We start from the raw sequence: 21,400 nt of genomic DNA on the forward strand, positions 1-21,400 counted from the left end.
TGCACATTGCCAACCACTGGGGGGAAAGTCCACCAATCATAGTTCTGCCATGGGAATGGGCCAGGTGTGACTGCCACTTTCTATTCATCATCTCTAAGTTTTCCCCTATGCTTCTCCCTTACACACCAATCTATCACAACCCAAACTAAATAATCTTAAAAGAAATGAAACAAGAAAAAGCAAGCACACAAACAGTAAACTATAATGGAGTCATGAGAGCTGAACCACAATCAATACTTAGGATTTACCCCTTTTCTTTCTTTCTACGCTCAACGATACCTTTCCAGATACCTTTGGAGTTGATGGAGCCTAATGGGAAACTATTTCAGCTTTGCACTCAAATGGAAAGGGCCATGGAGGTAAATGATTAGTGGTTCTTCTGAATGAATGATCTAGTCCAGATGGCACGCAGAGCCATATCAGCTGGCACACGAGCTGTTGCCATAGCTCATCTCCAACATACATGTGTGTGCTGGCCACACAGGGGCTCTGGGAGGGAATTTCTGGCTTCTAGAGAGCCTCCATGGGGATGGAGGAGGGTATTTTTGCCCTGCCCCAGCTCCAGGAAAGCCTTTGGAGCCTGGGGAGGGTGAAACAGAAAGCTACTGGGCCCACCAGAAGTTTGGAAACAGGCCATTTCCAGCCTCCAGAGGGCCTCCAGTGGATGGGGGGAATTATTTTCACCTTCCCCAGGCATTGAATTATGGGTGTGGGCACTCACGCATGCGCGATACTGTGCGCATATGCTCTTTTGGCACCTGAGGAGAAAAAGGTTCACCATCACTGATTCTAGTCCTTTTGTGCAGTTCTAATTGACCACTAAGATACATTCCTGAGTCCAGTTTTTTAGGGATACATAGCAGATGATGGCAGTGGATAAAACTGTGCAGGTAGTAGAGAAAAAAAATTATTCTGTACAGAGAACTAAAGGGAGGAATGTTGGTGGCGGTTATACAGCAGCATCAATGGCATTATGCTTACCAACAGCAGTGCTATACTGCAGCCCAGATTACCGGCAATTAAACAGAACCCAGACATTGATTGAAAAAGACCCAAAGTGCTTTCTGTCAAATTCTAGGCCCCTGGCAGAGTAATATAAAATGTACACTTTGAAGATGTTCTTAGAATTCTTGTCAATTATTAGAAAATGTGCAAAATGGCATGGATTCTTGGTTTTTCCCCAATTTGTCTTTGTTCTGGAAATTGTAATATTTGACTGCACGTGGATCAATTGTCAGGAACTTGGAAAAACCTGAACTCTTCTTCAAACTTTCTATGTTAGAAAAAATTAATGCTCATTTAAAACAGGGCTGTCAAACTCTCAGCCCAAGGGGGGGGGGGGGGTATGTATCTTGCACTGGCTACACCTGGTTTTAGCAAAGGGGGGGGAAAGTCCTTATACATATGAGTTTAATACCCTTGATTTATAATTTACTTTACAATGGCATGCATACTTTTGTTTTTCCTCATATATCTTATAGTGAAAATCTAGAGTGAAACCTTTAAGGAATGTACACTATATGTAGCCTTCTAAGCAAGAAGGTGGGCCTTAAGACATCTTATGCATTATCAATAATTGCCAGAATCTTGAATTGAGCCAATAAATAAATTAGGATTGAGTACAATTGCTGAAAGGCAAGTGCAATATGATTTGTATAGCACTACCACATGGTGATTGTGTTATCTTTGAAAGCTGGTTGTGCTTTTATCATTAAGCAGGGCAATTCCATCCCAGAAACAGAAACAGTAGATACTTCTATTATTCTTTTACTTATTCTTTTACAACTGTTGCAGCAAGTAGAAACATCTATGTATGGAAATGTCAGTTTCTCCCAGCTTCTATCTCAGGCTTTTTGTTAATAACACTCTATTACTAAACTATCAATTCCCCCCACCCCTTTCTCCCTCTTCCTCCCCTATCATTTTCTCATGGAGAGATAGGAAGGGAATTGGCTGAATTATTGACAAATGTGTGTGTTATGTCTCACCTTATTGATCTTACCAGTCAACTTTCTGCATAGTTCTTGGGTGATGCACCACAAAGACAGCATTCTCACTCTTTTCCCATTTGCCATGGGTTTTCTGTATAGTTCATTCTTCTATCTGAGGTTTCACTTTTGTTATGCCAGGTTAAACATTCAATTGATTTCTTTGCTATCATGTCTATCCTAGGGCCAGGAAATTTGACCACACAAATGAATTATCTCACACATTTACTATGATGTGTCTCTTCAGCCAAAATGTTTTGTCCCATGGGGATGTTCCACAACAATATCAGCATAAGAAGCCAGGTCAGCTAAAACCAGATGTCATAAACATATCAGACAGCACATGATTTATACATTGGCCACCAACCAGAGTTTAAAATAGTTTAAAGAGTTTAAAAATATTTGTCAAGGTCAGTTTCACATGTAATAATATAATCATGAATAGTTTAAACTATATGATATTATGCCCAACCCCTTACACCTTAAAACAGATCCTACATGATAGAACATTAGGCCACTGCTTCAATGTTGTAGATTAGTGCTATATTTTCACAATATAATGATAGCAATTGCAGTTAGACTTATATAGCACTTCAGAGTGCTTTACAGCACTCTCTAAGTTAGCATATCTCTTACTCACAGAGTCAGAATATTTCTCCCAACAATCTGAGTGTTCATTTTACTGACTTCGAGTCAACCTTGAACCAGTCAGAATTGAACTTCTGGCTTTGGCTAGAGTTAGCCAGCAATACTGCTTTCTAACCACTGTGCTATCATGGCTCCTATCTACATTTAAATGATCCTAACAAGGACCATTTATGTATGGATAATTTATATTTGTGTGCATATATGTATATTACATGCATATGTGTGTGTGTGTGTTCTTTTGATAAAAATACTATTTGCATTAATCATACTTATAATTAAATGATTTATGATCACAATTAGAATCAGAACTTCTGTCGCCAATTGAGAAAATTGTTAAGTGAATCACATCTGATTTTACAGCCTTTATTATTATGGTCATTAAATATATCACATGCTTTTAAACAAATCCATTTACCACCATTTATACTGCTTGTTGGAAACCATCTAAGAAGGATGCAAATACTAATCACAGGTTTCCAGAATACTGCAATACATGCTAGTTGCCAGATGCCCAAATTTTGATCACATGAGTTTAGGGATACACAAATATGAGGATTGGTCATAAGTCACTTTTTTCAGCATCATTCAAATGGTTGCTAAATTGAGAACTACATATAACAGTGGGAAAAAAAACTTTTTTCCACCAGGGTCATTTAAAATAACCAATTTAGATTTGTTTTAACATAAAATGACATAACAACAAGGTTTAACAGATTTTCAGATTAACAGAGTTGGAAGGGACTTTGTAGGTCATCTAGTTCAACCCCACCCCCCCACCGCCCAAGCAGACCATACACCATTTTTGACAGATGGCAGTCTAGTCTCTTCTTGAAAACTTCTAGTGATGAAGCTCCGACAATTTCTGAAAGCTGTTCCATTGTTTGACTGCTCTCACTGTCAGAAAATTTCTCCTTATTTCCAGATTGAATCTCTTCTTGTTCAGTTTCCATCCGTTATTCCTTGTCTGGCCTTCAGGTGCTTTGGAAAATAGTTTGACCCCCTCCTCTCTATGATAGCCCCTCAAATATTGGAAGATCGTGCAGAACGCAGCCGCGAGAGCCATCATGGGGCTTCCAAGATTCGCCCACTTTTCCTCAACACTCCGTGGCTTGCATTGGCTGCCGATCAGTTTCCGGTCACAATCCAAAGTGTTGGTCATGACCTTTAAAGCCCTACATGGCATGGGACCAGATTACCTCCGGAACTGCCTGCTACCACACAAATCCCAGCGACCGATAAGGTCCCACAGAGTTGGCCCTTTCTGGGTCCCATCAACTAAACAATGTCATTTGGCGGGCCCCAGGGGAAGAGCCTTCTCTGTGGCGGCCCCGGCCCTCTGGAACCAACTCCCCACGGAGATTAGAATTGCCCCCACCCTCCCTGTCTTTCGTAAACTACTCAAGACTCATTTATACCGCCAGACATGGGGGAGTTGAGATATTCCTTCCCCCTAGGCCATTACAAGTTATGCATGGTATGTTTGTGTGTATGTTTGGTTTTATAATAAGGGTTTTTAGTTGTTTTATTATTGGATTGTCACATGCTGTTTTTATCATTGTTGTTAGCCGCCCCGAGTCTACGGAGAGGGGCGGCAAACAAATCCAATAAATAGATAGATAGATAGATAGATAGATAGATAGATAGATAGATAGATAGATAGATAGATAAATAGATAAAGAAAGAAGGAAGGAAGGAAGGAAAGAAAGAAAGAAGGAAAGAAAGAAAGAAAGAAAAAAAGAAAGAAAGAAAGAAAGAAAGAAAGAAAGAAAGAAAGATTGCCATCATGTCACCCCTGGTCCTTCTCTTCACTAGATTAGCCATTCCCTGTTCCTGCAACTGTTCATCATATGTTTTAACCTCCAGTCCCCTAATCATCATGGATGCTCTTATTTGCATTCTTTCCAAAGTCTCAATTCTAGAAAGGGTTTCTAATATTCCTTTCATTGGATTAAGGGGTATCTTCAAAAAGGTAACATACTAGCATTTACTCTTTTCTTTTCACAATGTGGCAATTATCATATTTTCTTTTAAAAATAACAGTAGAGCAAATTTACAAGATAAAACTACATTGTTTAAACATTCTAATGTTTATTACAACTATTTTATTTCCACCAGTAAAATATACATTTCAACTCACATATCTCAGTGAGAGAATTTCATGGATCTTGAACAGGTTGGATAATGTCGGCTTTCTAATTCCAGGAAAAGTGGGTAATGTTAGTTTTCCACCATGGAATTTATGCATCCTGCAAATCCTTAATACTGTACTGTAAAGAATAGATGATCTCCTAATGTTTCATTTATGAACATTTTCATAAACATGGCATTCGTGTTCCAAATTAAGAGAGCTATGATCAACTTGGAACATATTCTGCATGCATTCTGTAAGCATTGCAGCTGCCAGACCTTTAGGTAATAATTAGCATGTAAGGGATAATGTTTTAAGGTTATTTCATGAAATAATATGTAGAACATTTGTATTGTTGCAGAGTGTCTAGGTCGGTCACCAGTGCCAGAGATTTAGTTTTCTGAGTTTTCAGACTCATGCTAGAACCCATCCTCAGGGAACTTCTCTCTCACCAGAATATTAATGCCCATTCCCCAAAGATAGGCTCCACCACAAATCTGAAAACTCAGAAGACTAAACCTCCGGTCCTGATGACCAACCCAGATTTGATCCTGCATATGTATTTGCCTTAATTCATATTTGTATTGTATTTAAGAATATTGTATTAATATTGTTTTGTATTTGGTGCAGTGGGTTAAGGCATCAGGCTAGAAATAGACAGAGTATGGATTCTAATATCTCCTTAGTAACCAACCTAGCTGGATGATTTTAGGTTAGTCACTTTCTCTCACCTCTAGAAAAGCGATAATAGCAAACCACTTATGACAAACATTGTCAAGAAAACTGCAGACCTATCCAGGAAATTGCCATAAACTGAACACAATTGAATTGGGTGATGGATTCATATCTATCCCGGTGTGTGTGTGTGTTTCTGTGTGTGTGTGTGTGTGTATTATGTATTTTCATATATTATTTCCATTCAAGGACACAGCCAAGGACATTCACCAATAACTTCATAATGGCATAATTCAATGATCAGAACATACCTCTTTGGAAACAAGTACAGAAAGTTGTCCAAGTGCCTCTATGGTTGAGTACTATCTGAAACAAAGTCAAATAGCATTCATCTTTCCACAATAAAATCTATAATTGGATAAGGAAGGGAGGGAGGGAGGGAGGGAGGCTTAAAGTTTAGAAAGTAAGTGCAATTCCATTGATCCAACCTGTTTCTATGGATCTTAATTAAAGGTAGAAAGAAAAAAAATATTTTCCCCAAAATGGAAAGTTAAGAAAATAAGAAGATACAAATAGTTCTGCTAAGTTAAGCCAAAGTCTAGTTTATGTATAACAACATATTCAATTAATATTAAAAATCATTTAATATATATATTTTAAAATATTATAAAATATAGTGTCAAAAAGGCAAATAAAATTACAAGATTAACATTTAGCAATACAAAGAGGTAAATACAAAGGAGATCAATGCAAGTGGAGGCAGTTCTTATGAACCAGCCAGCCTCACATGCTGCTCAGCTGAGTTTTGACCTCTTTGCAAAAGGCCAGGATTATAGGGACCCATCACAGTCCTAGGGGGCCCTAAGCTGTCCATAAGCAGAAACAGAAGACTTAGATGAAACATTGTTTCCTGCATATGACATAGCAGGTAGAGACAACTAATAACTTGCAACAGACCTTTCCTATCCAGATTATATAATTATATAATATAATTTGATTGCTTATTTGTACCTTATTTTTTCTTTTATGTACACTGAGAGCATATGCATCAAGACAAATTCCTTGTGTCCAGTCAGACTTGGTCAATGAAATTCTATTCTATTCTCTCCAAATTAATTAAAGCCATTTTAAAACTAGTCATGTTAGTACTTATTATTATGTCTTGCAGTAATGTAATACATTCCAATTTTTGCTTTGGTTCCTTGTCACATTTGTTTGTAATCCAATAACATCAATATACTTCAATATTTCTTGAAATGATTATATTTATTTAAATGTTGGCATGGATTTCCTTGAGTCCTGTTCTCATGTTACTCTGAGTTAATACATTTAACTCAGAGTTAAATATATTAAATCCATGGTGCAAAAAAGTAAAAAGTAAAAAAGTAGAAAGGCAAATTGTGGAGCAAACATTTAATCCTACCTGTGAAATTGTAAAACACATGCCAGACCATGGTGTGATGAGTTTGAATTTCCACAGTAGAGAGACTAATGCATCTTAATTGAATGAATCACAAGTTCTAAATTGCATGAGACTCTCAACAATTCAAGTCAATCCTTGGTGCATATGTTCATTCAATGTATCAGAGTCTAAAATAAAAATTCCAACTTGAAACTTCCAACTTAAAGACTTTCAGGTATATGTGCCTCTGTCTCATCTTCATATCTGGAATTGCTGAACTTTGTTTTGATCACTCTGTTCCATCTTCAAAGTGATGATGTCAACACTAGATACTGATTTTTGCAAGACAAAATACTGTACAAGCAAAAAAATATGGATTTAAAAAGGCAATTGTAGCTAGGCCCTACATTATTAAAGTAAATATTTAAGACAACTTCCATTGACAATGATATAAAAATCAATTCTCACCTTTATTTGATCTGCAGCAAACACTTTGACTTATCAGAGTAAAAAAAATCATTAAGAAAAGCCCAGCACTAATAATTCTTCTGTATCATAATTCTGCATTGGAGAAAATTAATACAGGGAGACTCCATGACGCTTTCAATAGACCACGTAAAGCTTTGGTACTGAGATTAACCTTATAAAGACTCAGTTCAAAGGTGATTTAATGGAACGAGTCATCCCAAATAAATCTTCAGTTATTTTTGGTATTTCAGTTAATAGAAAATTAAATAAAAAATTAAATTGATCTCCCTCTCTTTCTCCTCCCTCCCTCCCTCCCTCCCCCCTCTATCTTCCTCTTTCTCTCTCTCTCCCCTCCTCCATGTATATGTTTGTTGTTGTTGTTTTATGTGTATATATACTTGTGCACTGTTTATGTGTGCATCTTCAGGTCAAATCAGATTTCATATTTAATCTAATATGGTAGTGCTGAATTCTTATAATGAAATCTCCAGCTAAGTTGAAGTCAGCTTTTTTACTGTTGCAATAGAGTTAAATATATTAAATCCATTTAATACTAAAGTGATGTATTTAGAAAGGATAAACATCTATTTAAAATAAAATAAAGGTTGTAAATGTAATAAAATGAAGCAAATTAAACCAAAAATCAAAACAAGATTTATAGGTATTTATTTCAGTTTAGTTTAAGGTTCTTTTCAAATGAAGGTACTGGCATGCGTTTTTCTTGTTTTCATATTAAATGTATAATTATTATTCCTTATATAAAATAGAATAACATTAATTAATTTATTGAAAAATTGAACTTTGCTTCTCAAGATAAAATTTAGCATTCAAAAGCTCTCTCCCTGCATGTGTTTTATTTTGAAATATAATGTGGAACTGACATTTAATGACGTGGAATTATTTTCTCTATTGTTTCTCTGAAAATAGGCAGGCCAAGTCTCTTTTTTTTTTAAAAAAAAGTATCACTGTATGCATTTCATTGTTGGAATAGATTCATTAAAAAGTGAATGTAAAATTGTCATTAAATATGACTCACACAGCAGTCAGATCTGCCAAGGACTAGCTTAATTGAATTCAAGATGAATGGCAAGGTAAAAGAAAAATAATAACTTTTTTCAAGTAAAGAAAAAGTGGATGATTTTCTTTTTGTTCTACATTATGCATACAGTAAAAGTGCATGCTAGTTGAATATCATTCTATTTAATATATCCTTCAATATATCCATACTGGCTAAGTTCAGCAATCTTAAACACTCAAAGAGCCATTTGGAGCCCCTTTTCACAGAAAACCAAATACTGGGAGCCATAAAACCTGGGTGGGCATGGCCAACTCCCACCCAGTCACATGACCCCTCTTCACAACCTTTTCCCTTCCTCCCTTCCATCCTCCCTCCTCTGATTTTACCATCCTTCCTTCCCCCCTCATGATCCTTCCTTCCTTCCTTCTTTCCTTCCTTCCTTCCTTCCTTCCTTCCTGCTCCCTCCTCTGATTTCACCTTCCCTTCCATCTTTCCTGGAAAAATTATCCTGTCTCTGTTGTGGTTAGCTCTGGCCCAGCTCCTGCCCCAAGGAATGTGGAGGTGGATGTGGGGGAAACATCCACATGCCACAGGCCTGTTTTGCTCCCGACAGAGTCTGCCAGCGAAGAAAGTGGCGGTGACATGGAAGAGGGGGGGCTTGGCTGACAGCCCAGGAGGAGATCAATCATCTTTATCTTCACTGGATTCAGATCAGGAATGTATGACAGACCCACGCATGCGTAGAGTTATGCATATGAGAGAACAACTTAAGAAATATTACAAGAGATAAGAGAGGCCACCTGTGTTTGGATGAGGCACTAGTAATTAGAGCTGCTGATAAAAGAGCAACATGCTGGCTTGGTCGTTGTAGAAGAATATCTGATCGTAGTTTTGTCAAGACCGTGATTTGTTGTTTCCTGTTTGTATTCAAGACTGTGTGTGGAATTCCTGGACTCTGGATTATACTTCATTGTGAGTGTTTATCACTGTTTGGAGAACATTAGTGGACTCAATTTTCCACTTACTGGGTTAGAAATTGGATTGCATTTCAACTGTGCCTTGTTTGTACAAGAAATCCCTTTGAAGTTTAAAAGGGAGTTTTTTCTTCTCTTCTGTCGATAAAGAACATTTATTTTGCATTCAATCGTGTGTATGTGTGTGTGTGGGTCTGCTTGGACTAATTACCCTGTAATTAAGGGCGGTTGGCACACGCCGGCAGAACAGTCTCCTCTGTAGAAGCCACTATACCATAAAAACATACCCCCTCCCTATCTCTTTCTTTGAAAGCTGATCTTATTATATCAACCCAGAGTAAGATTTTTTTTTAAAGATTTGGGACTCTGAAAATAAACTAAATGGGTCTTATGATCTCATTGTTCCATGCCTGGCAACATAAATGAGTTTTGAGGCTCTTGCAAAAGTCGAGGAGAGTGGGGGCAGTGCGAATCTCTGGAGGGAGCTGATTCCAGAGGTCCGGGGCCGCCACAGAGAAGGCTCTTCCCCTGGACCACGCCAGACGACATTGTCTAGCTGATGAAACCCAGAGAAGACCAACTCTGTGGGACCTAAACAGTCACTGGGATTCATGTTTTTGGTGTACCTGTGGTTACAACCCTGTGCCCTGCAAATTTTCTACCTGCTTACCTTCTCTAGGGGTGGGTCCTAACTTATCTCACTGCCAGTTAGCTTCCTCCCATGCCACATAGGTACGCACACACTTTGGGCATGCACACATGCACCGTGCTGAAAACTCAGCTTCTGTGCATGTGCAGAAGCAAAAAGCCTTCTATGGCAGTGCCAAGAACACTGGTTTGGGGGCATGACCAATTGGCCATTGCTCCCAGTTCAGCAAGCGGGGGTGCGGGGTGGATTCCCACTATTGGTTCTAGAAAAACAGTCTGAACTGGGAGGAACCCATCCAGCTTTCCTTCTTCTTGGCTGCCCCAGAAAACCGTCACTGTCTTCTTGTTGCTGCTGCTGGCCAGACAGCTGTGTTAGATAAGGCTTGTTTTGTGCTATGAAAACAAAAGGGGGAGGAGCTAAAAGCAGACCAACCCCTTTTTCTAAGTGGCAGCCCCAGCCCTGCCCTGTACTCTTTGCAAAGGGGCATTTTGTCACACACTGGCTCAGGGGGGCTGATTTTAAACCCTCCTTTTCTTTTCTTTTTTCTTTTGCAGTGACAAGCCAGCCCAAAACTTTTCCAGGAGTCATGCAAAGCATGCCTTAGCAGCAGCAGAAGCAATAAGATAGCAATACCAATACCAATAGCATTCAAATGTACATACCACTTCACTGTGCTTTATATCTCTCTCTTAGGTGGTTCACAGAGTCAGCATATTGCTGCTCTGACCCAGCCTTAGCATTGATAAGCCACTTTACTCATGAGTATGAACAAACCCCTTTTCAAACAAGGTTAGAGTAATAGTCTTTCATTTGTGTGGATAAACAAAAATCAGATGTAATTAGTTCCAAGCTGACTAAGAAATCTGAATTGCTTACTGTATACAGTGTTCCCTTGCTTTTCGCGGGGGATGCGTTCCAAGACCGCCTGCGAAAGTCGAATTTCTGCGAAGTAGAGATGCAGAAGTAAATACACTATTTTTGGCTATGAACAGTATCCCAAGACTTCCCTTAACACTTTAAACCCCTAAATTACAATTTCCCATTCCCTTATCAACCATTTAGATTATTACTCATCATGTCTATTTATTAAAGTTTATTTTAAAAAATGTTTTTAAAGGCAGACGAAAGTTTGGCAATGACATATGACGTTATCGGGCGGGAAAAATCGTGGTATAGGGGAAAAAAACGTGAAGTATTTTTTAATTAATATTTTTGAAAAACCGTGTTATAGACGTTCCGCGAAGTTTGGACCCACGAACATCGAGGGAACACTGTACTAGAAAATGACAGTGGCCAAGACTCAGGGCTAACATAAAAGTGTGTCTGAGTGCACATACAGAGAGAGATACAGATTCAGAATTGTGCTATTCAGAAAGATCTAGCCATCACTTTTTGAAACTCATTTTTTTTCAGTAGTCTCCTGGCCAAATGCCTTGGAAATCATGTTCAGTGATAATCAATAGTGAAGGGGAAAAGATAAAGATTCAGTCATAAGACATTAATACTAGAAATGGGTGAAATAAACTTTCTAATGGTTAATCACTCCTCCTTCCTTAGAAATACAGAACATCGAGTAAGAAATGCACTATGAATAATACATGCACTTATTGACATTTTACAATGCTTGGGAAAGTTCAGAACCTGCAGAAAGCTTATCCACTTTTAATTTCCATTTCTGATTTATAGCAACCAGGTTCAGCTGGATAGTAGAATGACTAGATCTTTTCTGGCTGTACTGAAGATCCCATTGTGTATTTAAATGGAAGTAAAGTTTGATGACGATTTTTGCATTTTTCTTGACATTTTCTGTAAGTCAGCGGTTCAAATCTCATCACCGGCTCAAGGTTGACTCAGCCTTCCATCCTTCCAAGGTGGGTAAAATGAGGAGCCGGATTGTGGGGGCAATATGCTGGCTCTGTTAAAAAGTGCTATTGCTAACATGTTGTAAGCTGCCCTGAGTCTAAGGAGAAGGGTGGCATAAAAATCGAATAAGTAAATAAATAAATTTACTATTCATTTGTTTTAGCATTTGGTTTTCATGAAGAAAATAAAGAAGTATAAAGTGACATTGTCAAAGGATATAAACATTTTCCTGAAATTTCAATTGTGGTTATTTTCTTTTTCCTAATGCATTTTAAATATTATTATTATTTATCTTTCTTTCTCACACACATGCAATACATAGACACCAAAATGGTTCTTTGATTGCAACTCAGCTTGATTGTATTATTCTAACTGCAGGAAATTAAAAGAAACATACAACAGATTTTGAAGAATTGGAACTATATTTTCCTTTTGAAAATCAGCTTTGGACTGTAGCACTGTCGTGGACTGTTTTTTATAACCTGTCCTTCCTCTTCACTGCTGCTTGTTAAATTATCACACAGGGGGCCATTTCATTGTGATTCCTGTTCTGTAATGTAGACTATTTCTAAGATAAATTATAGCAAGCAATACCAGAAGACTAATACAATATTCTCTGAGCTTAACAAAAGGCAATACACGCCTGTGATATTACAGGTGCAGCTAATCAGTAATAAGATCAGCTATATTTTGAAAGAGGTAACATTACCTAAAGCACTGTTTGTCACTAATATGGAACCATACTATTGAATATACACAATTGGCAAAAAAAATAAATCATTGACTTAATGCAGCAAATTCATCTCTTTTCCTAAGTAGTTGCCATGGGAATAGTTATTTAGGGAATTCCATTTCTGGAGCCAATGATTGAAAGTTTCTGTCTTGGAGGTGGGAATGGGGTGTCCTTTCCCCATATACTGTAAGTGCTATATTAATATATAAGTCAATTATTTTCTTTTTGATAAAATTTGCACAAAACTTTCAAGAAGAAGCAACAGGAAAAACGTACTGAATGCCAATCATTAGTTCCCCATTATGCTTTAACCTGGCACTTTCAAATATAGAATTCAGAATTGACAGCTGTCAGTTGTGACTCATGCTCTTTTATCTTGTCTTCTTGGTATAGAAAGACTCGTATTACATATCTTCCCACCCACGTTGTTTCTTGTCCTAAAGTCAGTTGGGAAGGCAGGACTGAACCGAGTGGTTCAGTCATAATACAAGGTATTAAGGTATTGTGGACTAACAGTAGAACATCACAGTTTTCATCTTTCATCTGGGAGGCAGCAGTTGGGGAAGAAGATAATTATCAATGTAAACAGTATAATGTTAACCATACTAAAGGCAGAACAAATTAATATTTGTGACAGACATATTGTTAACATGTTGCAAATAAATTAAAAGTTGTTATGCTTAAAAATGTGCCGCTGACACAGTCAGGAAATATTGAAAAGTATTTTTTTCACAGTATATAAGGCACTACATTACAACTGGTCCAGTATACTCCAATTAAGGAGCCAAATGACAGAAAAGAATTGTACTCATTAGTGTCCATATGTGTTTTCAAACAGCATCCACCATTTTTCAATCCCTCTGTATCTCCTGTGTATCCTTAACAGTAGCTCCAGTGAGTCATTACAAGAAAATTAAAGAAAGGAGATTTGTACTTCTCTCCTCCTTTTGCAAATGCTAAAGCCTAGATATCCCTGATTTGAGACTGGGTGGTGGTTGAGCTTTCTTTTTATATAACAGCTATTGAATTTAGTTTCATAATCATCCAAATGCTTAGCCTGGATTTGGAATTTTTATTCACCTATGGCGGGGGGGGGGGGGGTCAAACTCAATTTCATTGAGGATTGTATTTGACCTCAGGAGGCCAGAGTGGGCATAGCCATGGTGGGTGTGACCAGGTCAACATCAGTCATATCAGGGGCACCTGTGGTGGCTCAAGCACTCTGCTAGACAAAACAGGCTCCCGAGCACCGTTTTCAGCGGTGTCTGCCTCCTGCAACACTCTGCCAGTGAAAACAGCCCTCCTGAGCTCTATTTTCATTGGAAGAGGCACTGCAAGCCAGTCCTTCACTGTTTCCAGGGCAGCCCCACAGCTGAATCCGGCCCTTGGGCCTTGAATTTGACACCTCTGACCTAGGAGGCTCTTTCCAATGGAATATTGAATCTTGGAAATCATTTATTTATTTAGTTTTATAGCTTCCCATCTCATAAACAGCAGATCTGGGCAACATATAGTACCATAACACACCAATAACAGGGCAGATTATTTCCTCCTTCTGGTTATAAATATAAGAACTCCTATAAGGCAAGATTTATTCTAGAATTTCCACCCAAATACTGCTTAGCCTTCCAGAGCTTCTGCTCTGGCAATCTCTCACTACTTGCCAGAGCTTACAAAACTTTTGCCAGACCCATCCTTGAATACAGCTCATCTGTTTGGAACCCATATCGCATCTCAGACATTAACACCCTTGAAAATGTCCAAAGATACTTCACCAGAAGAGCCCTTCACTCCTCCACTCGAAACAGAATACCCTACGAGACTAGACTTTAAATCCTGGGTCTAAAAAGCTTAGAACTAAGACGCCTTAAGCATAATCTAAGTATTGCCCACAAGATCATATGCTGCAATGCCCTGCCTGTCGGCGACTACTTCAGCTTCAACCACAACAACACAAGAGCACACAACACATTTAAACTTAATATTAACCGCTCCAAACTTGACTGTAAAAAATTTGACTTCAATAACCAAGTTGTCAAAGCATGGAACTCATTACCGGACTCCATAGTGTTATCCCCAAACCCCCAAAACTTTACCCTTGGATTATCCACAGTTGACCTATCCAGATTCCTAAGAGGTCAGTAAGGGGCGAGTACAAGTGCACTAGAGTGCATTCCGTCCCCTGTTCTATTGCTCTCCTATATCTCATATACCTTTCTTCTATTCCTATATCTCTTCTTCTATTCTTTCATTGATATGTTCTATTACTATATCTTCTTTTCTATTCTTTCTTAGATATATTTTACTATGAGTATCTCCTCTATAACCTTCATCATGTATTTTACTATGTGTATACCCACTAAAACTCTCATTGTGTATTGGACAAAATCAATCAATAAAAATAAATAAATAAATAAATAAATAAATAATCAGGGTCACCCACCCAGTATCAGGAGTGTGTGCATGCACATCCCAGTGAGATTTTGCTTCTGCGCATGTGCAGGTTGTGATATTTCAGCGATTTTTTGCTTCTGTGCATGAATGGAAGCAAAAAAAAAATCACTGAAATCTCGCAGTTGCACACATCCCTTTGTGAGATTTTGCTTCCCGCGCATTCACAGAAGCAAAATCTTGCTGGGACGTTCATGTCCGCATGTCAGAAACCCGAACCTGCATGTACATGTAGTGGCGGTAGCAGTGGTTATAGATTAATGGTTATAGTGTAGTGGTTACAGATTAATGTTAATAACGGCTTTAAAAATATAATTTTATAAAATTTGCATCAATTTTCACTAGGTCGTTAACAAATTAACAGAGGGGGGTTAAAAAGAGATATTCTGAATATGTTGTTAATTTGATACAGCTTTTAATTATTTTCTTGCTTTTTATAATGCAAATTGGGTGTAGTTTCTAAAGAAAATGTGAACAGAATTATTTATACTCATCAAAATATCACGATTCTCAACATGTCACTTGAAGATATTAATAATAAAGCACACCACATCTCCCCCTTTTTTTGCCACAAGGCCTGAATGTTGTTACTATCCCAAATGTTTTCTCCTAAATCATCGCAACTTCACTTGGTTTTATAAAGCAGCCATCACGTTACTAAAACTGCTATTTATATGCCTGATCACTTGTAACCATAATAAGGAATAAATAAGTAAGCTAATTGTTTCTGAAACAATCCATGACTCTAAAGGATGGTAAAATGTTCTCTAGAGCTCTAATATGCTACAGATGCTTCCTTTGGGATCTACCAGGATTCCTGTTTCACCTTTCTTTGCTTCTTAAAATATTTAAAAGTATTTAAAAGAATAATTAGGAAGCTGGCAAGTTAGAAAGCAAAAGAGCTTTTAGAATTTTCCCCTTGTCTGATTGATTTTCATAGGACTGTTTTCATAAAAGCCTGCAAATTGGGGATTCAATTAGGTGGTTGTAGCTACCATCGAGACTTTTTTATTATTATTATTTCCCTGCAGCACATCATTGAACCTCTACACTATGCCCTTATTGTTCACATAGATAAAAATCTAGAAGAAATATAGTAAACAGTTGAAAAGCCAACTGCCATTTGGCATCATTTTGATTTACAGAAAAGTTAATTGACCTCAAGAATATCTCATAGAAAGTCCTAATACATAAAGACAGGAAATCCAGTGCTTTGTTTGGGAAGGAATTTGAAAAGAATAAATATGCAGAAGCAGTAGCACATAGCTGAAGAGAACGACGGAGAATAGTATCAACAGTTTGACTTTTGGTAAGTGGGTTATTTTGTCCATAGCTCATGTGGCAGCTAGGCAAGCTTTGCAATGACAATTTTTGAGAGCATCTATAATGTGCTCCCAAGTTCTGGTCACCCTGTTATGCTGATAACATTGTTCTAATAGCCAAAAATGCAAAGGATCTGCAAAGTCAAACAACTTGGTCATTGACTTCTCATTTGAGTCAAAAATACCCAGCCCTATTTATCCTGTTTTAGACATATTGTAGAGTTACATAGCTCTCTGGAGAAGCATCAACTGCTGAGAGAGGTGGAAGGAAAGACAACAACCAGTAGCAAATTGGGTAGACTCAGTTAAAGTGATGATAATGGACCATTATAAGAACCGAAGGGCCATTTTAGGGACAGAGACTGACAAAATTTATCTACTTATATGGTTGCTAAGAGTTAACATGAACATTATTTATTTATTTGTCTCCAAATTTTATTATTTTTACAGTTTAAGGCAGAGGATATATCCAACACATCTATCTTGTCATGATTTACCCAAAATAACAGTCTTGGAAATTATCTGGGCTGAGAGAGAGAATATCTTGCAGAAAATCTGTCTATGTGGTCATTAAGAATTTAGGCCAACATGATGGCACATAATCAAATCAAAACACATTTAATCCAGTCCAATCCAATCTCATACAATCTAATCTAATCTAATCTAATTTGCCTACTGCTGTTCTAGTAGCTTCCAATATATTAAAATTCCAATACAGTATACACATTTATATTCTAATACTTTGCAATTTTGATAAAATATTCACTTCCTTTTACACTACTAGCAATATTAGTAATATCATATTATTATGAATATTTATTTATTTATTTATTTATTCATTCATTTTATTAGAGTTGGAAGGAATCTTATAGGTCATCTGGTCCAACCCATTACTCAGGCAAGAGTCCCTATACCATTTCAGACAAATGGCAGTCCAATCTCCCCTTGAAAGTTTCAAGTGCTCACAACCTCCGCAGGCAAACTGTTCCACTGGTTGATCACTCTCACCATCAGAAAATTCCTCCTTATTTCCAGGTTGAATTTCTCTGGTCAGCTTCATCCATTATATGGATGGCCTTCTGGAGCTTTGGAAAACAGTTTGACCCCCTCCTCTTTGTGGCAGCCCCTCAGTTATTTGAACACTATTATCATGTCTGCCCTGGTCCTTCTCTTTGCTACACTAGCCATGCCCAGTTCCTGCAACCTCTCTTCGTATGTTTTAGTTTCCGGTGCCCTGGTTGCTCTCTTCTGAACTTTCTCTAGAGTTTCAATGACTTTTTTGTAGTGTGGTGACCAAAACTGGATGCAGTATTCTAGGTGTGGTCTAATTAAGGCTTTATAAAGTGGTATTAGTACCTCCTTAATCCTAGATTGTATCCCTCTGTTAATGCAACTCAGGATTGTGTTGACCTCTTTGGCTGCCACTGCACATTGCTGTCTCATATTTAGTTGGTTGGACACTAAGAGTCCAAAATCCCTCTTGCAGTCACTGCTATTGAGTGTGGTTTCACCCAATTTATAAGTATGACTTTGGTTTCTCTTACTTATGTGTAGGATTCAACCTTTCTCTGCACGATTTGTTTGGGCTCAGTGTACAAGACTGTCAAGATCCATCTGGATCCTGAGCCTGTCCTCTGTGGTATTGGTTATTGCTGCAAATTTGGTTAGTTCCCCTTCTATTCCCTCATCTAGGTCATTAATGAAGATATCAAAGAGTAACTGGATTTAGGCTGGAACCTTGTGGCACCCCACTGCTTACTTCTCTCTATGTGGACTTGGACCCATTGAGGACTACTCGCTGGGTAGGGATGGTCAGCCAGTTGCTAATCCATTTTGTTGTGTAGCTGTCTATCCTACTTTTTTTAGTTTGTGGAGAAGTAGGTTGTGGTCCACTTTGTCATATGCTTTGCTGAAGACCAAGCATACTATGTCCCCTGAGTTTCTCTGGTCTATTTATTTTGTCACAGTGTTGAAGAATGAAATGAGATTGGTTTGGCATGATTTGTTCTTAGCAAACCCTTGTTTGTTTCTAAGTGGTGACAGATCTGTTTATTAATTATTTTTTCCAGTATTTTCCCAGGATTGATGTTAAGCTGATTGGTCTGTAGCTACCTGGGTCTCTTCTTTTTGCCTTTTTTGTAGATAGGGACCATGTCAGCTTGTTTTCAGTTTTCAGGTAGTTCTCCTATGTTCCAGCATTTTTGGAAGATGTGGTGCACTGCTTCTGAAATTACATCTGCTAATTTCTTTAGGACTCTGGGGTATAGTCCATCCAGTCCTGGAGATTTTTATTTGTTAAGCTCAGACAGGTGGTTTCTTACTGTATTTTTCCTTACGCTGAATTTCGTTTTGACTATTTATTTATTTATTTATTTATTTATTTATTTATTTATTTATTTATTTATTTATTTATTTATTTATTTATTTATTTATTTATTTATTTATTTATTTGATTTGTATGCCGCCCCTCTCTGTAGACTCTGTTTTTTTGCATTTGTATTACTGGATTAATTGATCTGCACTTTCTTTTTGTGTGAAGACTGATGCAAAGAATGTGTTAAGTAGCTCTCCTTTTTCTCTGTTGCCTGTTACTTCTTTGCCTTCTTCTCTTTTTAATGGACTGTTTCCTTGATTTTTTTTCTTGTTGAAATTTCTTCTATAGATTGTTAAAGGTGTACTCATTGTACAATCTAAAGACAAATTAGAGTATTTTTATTATTATATATTTTGCTTCTCATTGTTAGTTATAGATTAAGGCATCATGGATTTTTAAATTTTATTTTACCCTTATTTTCTTATAGAAGATTAGAAAACATTTAGTTTTAGAAAATATGTTCAGATAATGTGACACAATAGATAACAATTTTCAAGCCGGTATTGCATATATATTTATAGAATTACTTTCATTATTGTTTTCTTTTTATATACTTTATTTAGATTTTTCCTTTCCGTTTTCATTCCAATTTGAGTATTAATTAAGGCATTGCTTGTCTAGAGAAATTAATTTGGAAGGAGGTAACTAGGTAGTGAATAGGTTTCTTTTAAAATAATTGTCTTCATTTATATTTTATGTTTGTTTTGCTTATAATTTTATTCCTTTTTAAACTACATTTTATATCCACTAAAGTATATCAGTTATAATGATTGATTTAGTTATAATTTTGATATAAAAAGAAGTTATCAATGTGGTGTATACTTTTTAGATTTATTTTAATTAAAGTTTAATAGTTTGTTAAAGTGGAATGTTAAAAAAATTGCATAATATTGTTATGTATAGAAACTTGCTTCAAAATCTGCAGGACAATGAAAGTTTTATATTTTTTACAGAATACCTAAATCTTTACAATGAAAAAAAACCCCTTGGTTGATTGGGTGAATTACATATTACTACAATATCAATGGCACTAAACCATTAATTATAGTAAAATAAATACTGTATAGTTAATATTGACATACATAATTAAATGGTATCCTGGGGCTAATTTCAAAGAGTCTCCTCTACTCTCTCTCTCTCTCTCCCTCTCCTTCTCTCTCTCTTTCCCTCCCTCCCTCTCCCTGTCTCTCTCTGTCTTTCTCCCTGTCTCTCCCTGTCTTTCTCTCTCCATGGGTATGTGTACCAGTAGGGGTTTCTAAAACCCTTTACTACTGGTTAGTATGTGCACTTGTGCAGGCAGAGAAGAATTCCAAGTGGGTGGGTGGAGCTTCCCACCACTGGCGCTACCAGTTCTAAGAAGCTAGCTGGGTGGGTGGGAGCAGCCCACCACTGATGTGTAAATATATAGTATGTATGTGTATGTTTGTGTTTTAACTAGCTAGCCATATATAAAAATAGAGAGAGAGTGTGAGCAAAACAGGTCATGAGATAAACTTTGGGGGGGGGGGAGTTTTCATTTACTAGCCTTCAAAATTATAATTAATCATTTATATTTATGCAGGATGGGAATTTAATATTAATCTCCATAGACTTCATTGGAAAGTTATTAGTATCTCTGCTAATTTTATTTGGATCTGTTAAGATCCTGGCAATTATCGGGGTCACCAGATAGCAAAAGAAGTATTTCAGCTGCTAGCTTAAATTAATCTAGACATGTTTTGATTTTATTGGGATGTATATTAGCTTTTAATATTGAGTCTTATGAATATTTAACTTTACGAAAAATCTCTACTTTAGAAACATATGCTGAGACATTCAATTGGAAAGTTCAAGCACAGTCTAAAATAGTCACTTTAAATCAAATATTTTCAAATGATTTTTTTCCAAGATTTTCAACAATTAGTGTACATTTTCTTTCCATATAACATATTATACTGGCAAGGATTTTTTAAAAAGAAAATTATTATATAAACAAGATGTCTTGGCTACCTTAAAAGGCCTAAAATGTTATAATTAGGAAAAAAATTGAGTCTACTACTAAAGTTAAAGAAATTTTGAAGCTGAAATATATTTTTAAAGTCAAAATTAATTCTCCACTGTGTCTACGAGAAAAGAGCTGCAATTGAACATCTATCAGCATTAAGGGCAGATCAGCCCAAGAAATAAATTCCACAGAACACTAAAACTACTGTACTTCTATTTAGATTGGCTGTAGTAACATTTATTTATGGGATTTATCTGTCACCCAACTCCAATCAGACTGGCGGCTTACAATAATATAATTACAATAATGTAAAATTAGGCAAAAATAATATTGAAAGTCTGGCTGTGCTTCCCCTCCAATGTTTATTATTATTATTATTATTATTATTATTATTATTATTATTATTATTATTAATTAGATTTGTATGCCGCTCTTCTCCGAAGACTCAGGGCAGCATACAAATATATACAAATTTATATTCATGTAAATTAGAGAGGTATCTGTTCAGATGTTGTTGTTGTTTTTATCATTCTCATTTGTCATTTGGACTTAAGCAATGTCTCCCTTTTTGTTGTTTATGTAAAAGAGCTTTCCTTTCTCCATCAAGACTGTCCTCTATACTTTCTATAATTCTGATTCCAAAGTATCTAATAGAGCATCTGAACCAACTGATTTTGTGACAGAATTCTATAATATACATCCTAAACCCTCAGCTTTTCTCCC

The 21,400-nt window shown here is 36.8% G+C and overlaps 1 long non-coding RNA gene across 1 annotated transcript in view; it reads right to left on the bottom strand.

The window, feature by feature from the left end:
• The window catches only part of LOC139157783 (uncharacterized), a 32,585-nt gene extending 21,714 nt beyond the window's left edge, over positions 1–10,871 (bottom strand). Inside the window, exons 1-2 of the long non-coding RNA XR_011557566.1 lie at positions 10,827–10,871; positions 5,751–5,805 (exon numbers count right to left, since the gene is read on the bottom strand). This is a non-coding gene — a long non-coding RNA (uncharacterized lncRNA). The remainder of the gene's footprint in view (positions 1–5,750; positions 5,806–10,826) is intronic.
• Between the last annotated feature and the right edge of the window lie 10,529 nt (positions 10,872–21,400).

Source organism: Erythrolamprus reginae, chromosome 1, assembly GCF_031021105.1.
Source record: "Erythrolamprus reginae isolate rEryReg1 chromosome 1, rEryReg1.hap1, whole genome shotgun sequence".
Lineage (NCBI taxonomy): Eukaryota > Metazoa > Chordata > Lepidosauria > Squamata > Dipsadidae > Erythrolamprus > Erythrolamprus reginae.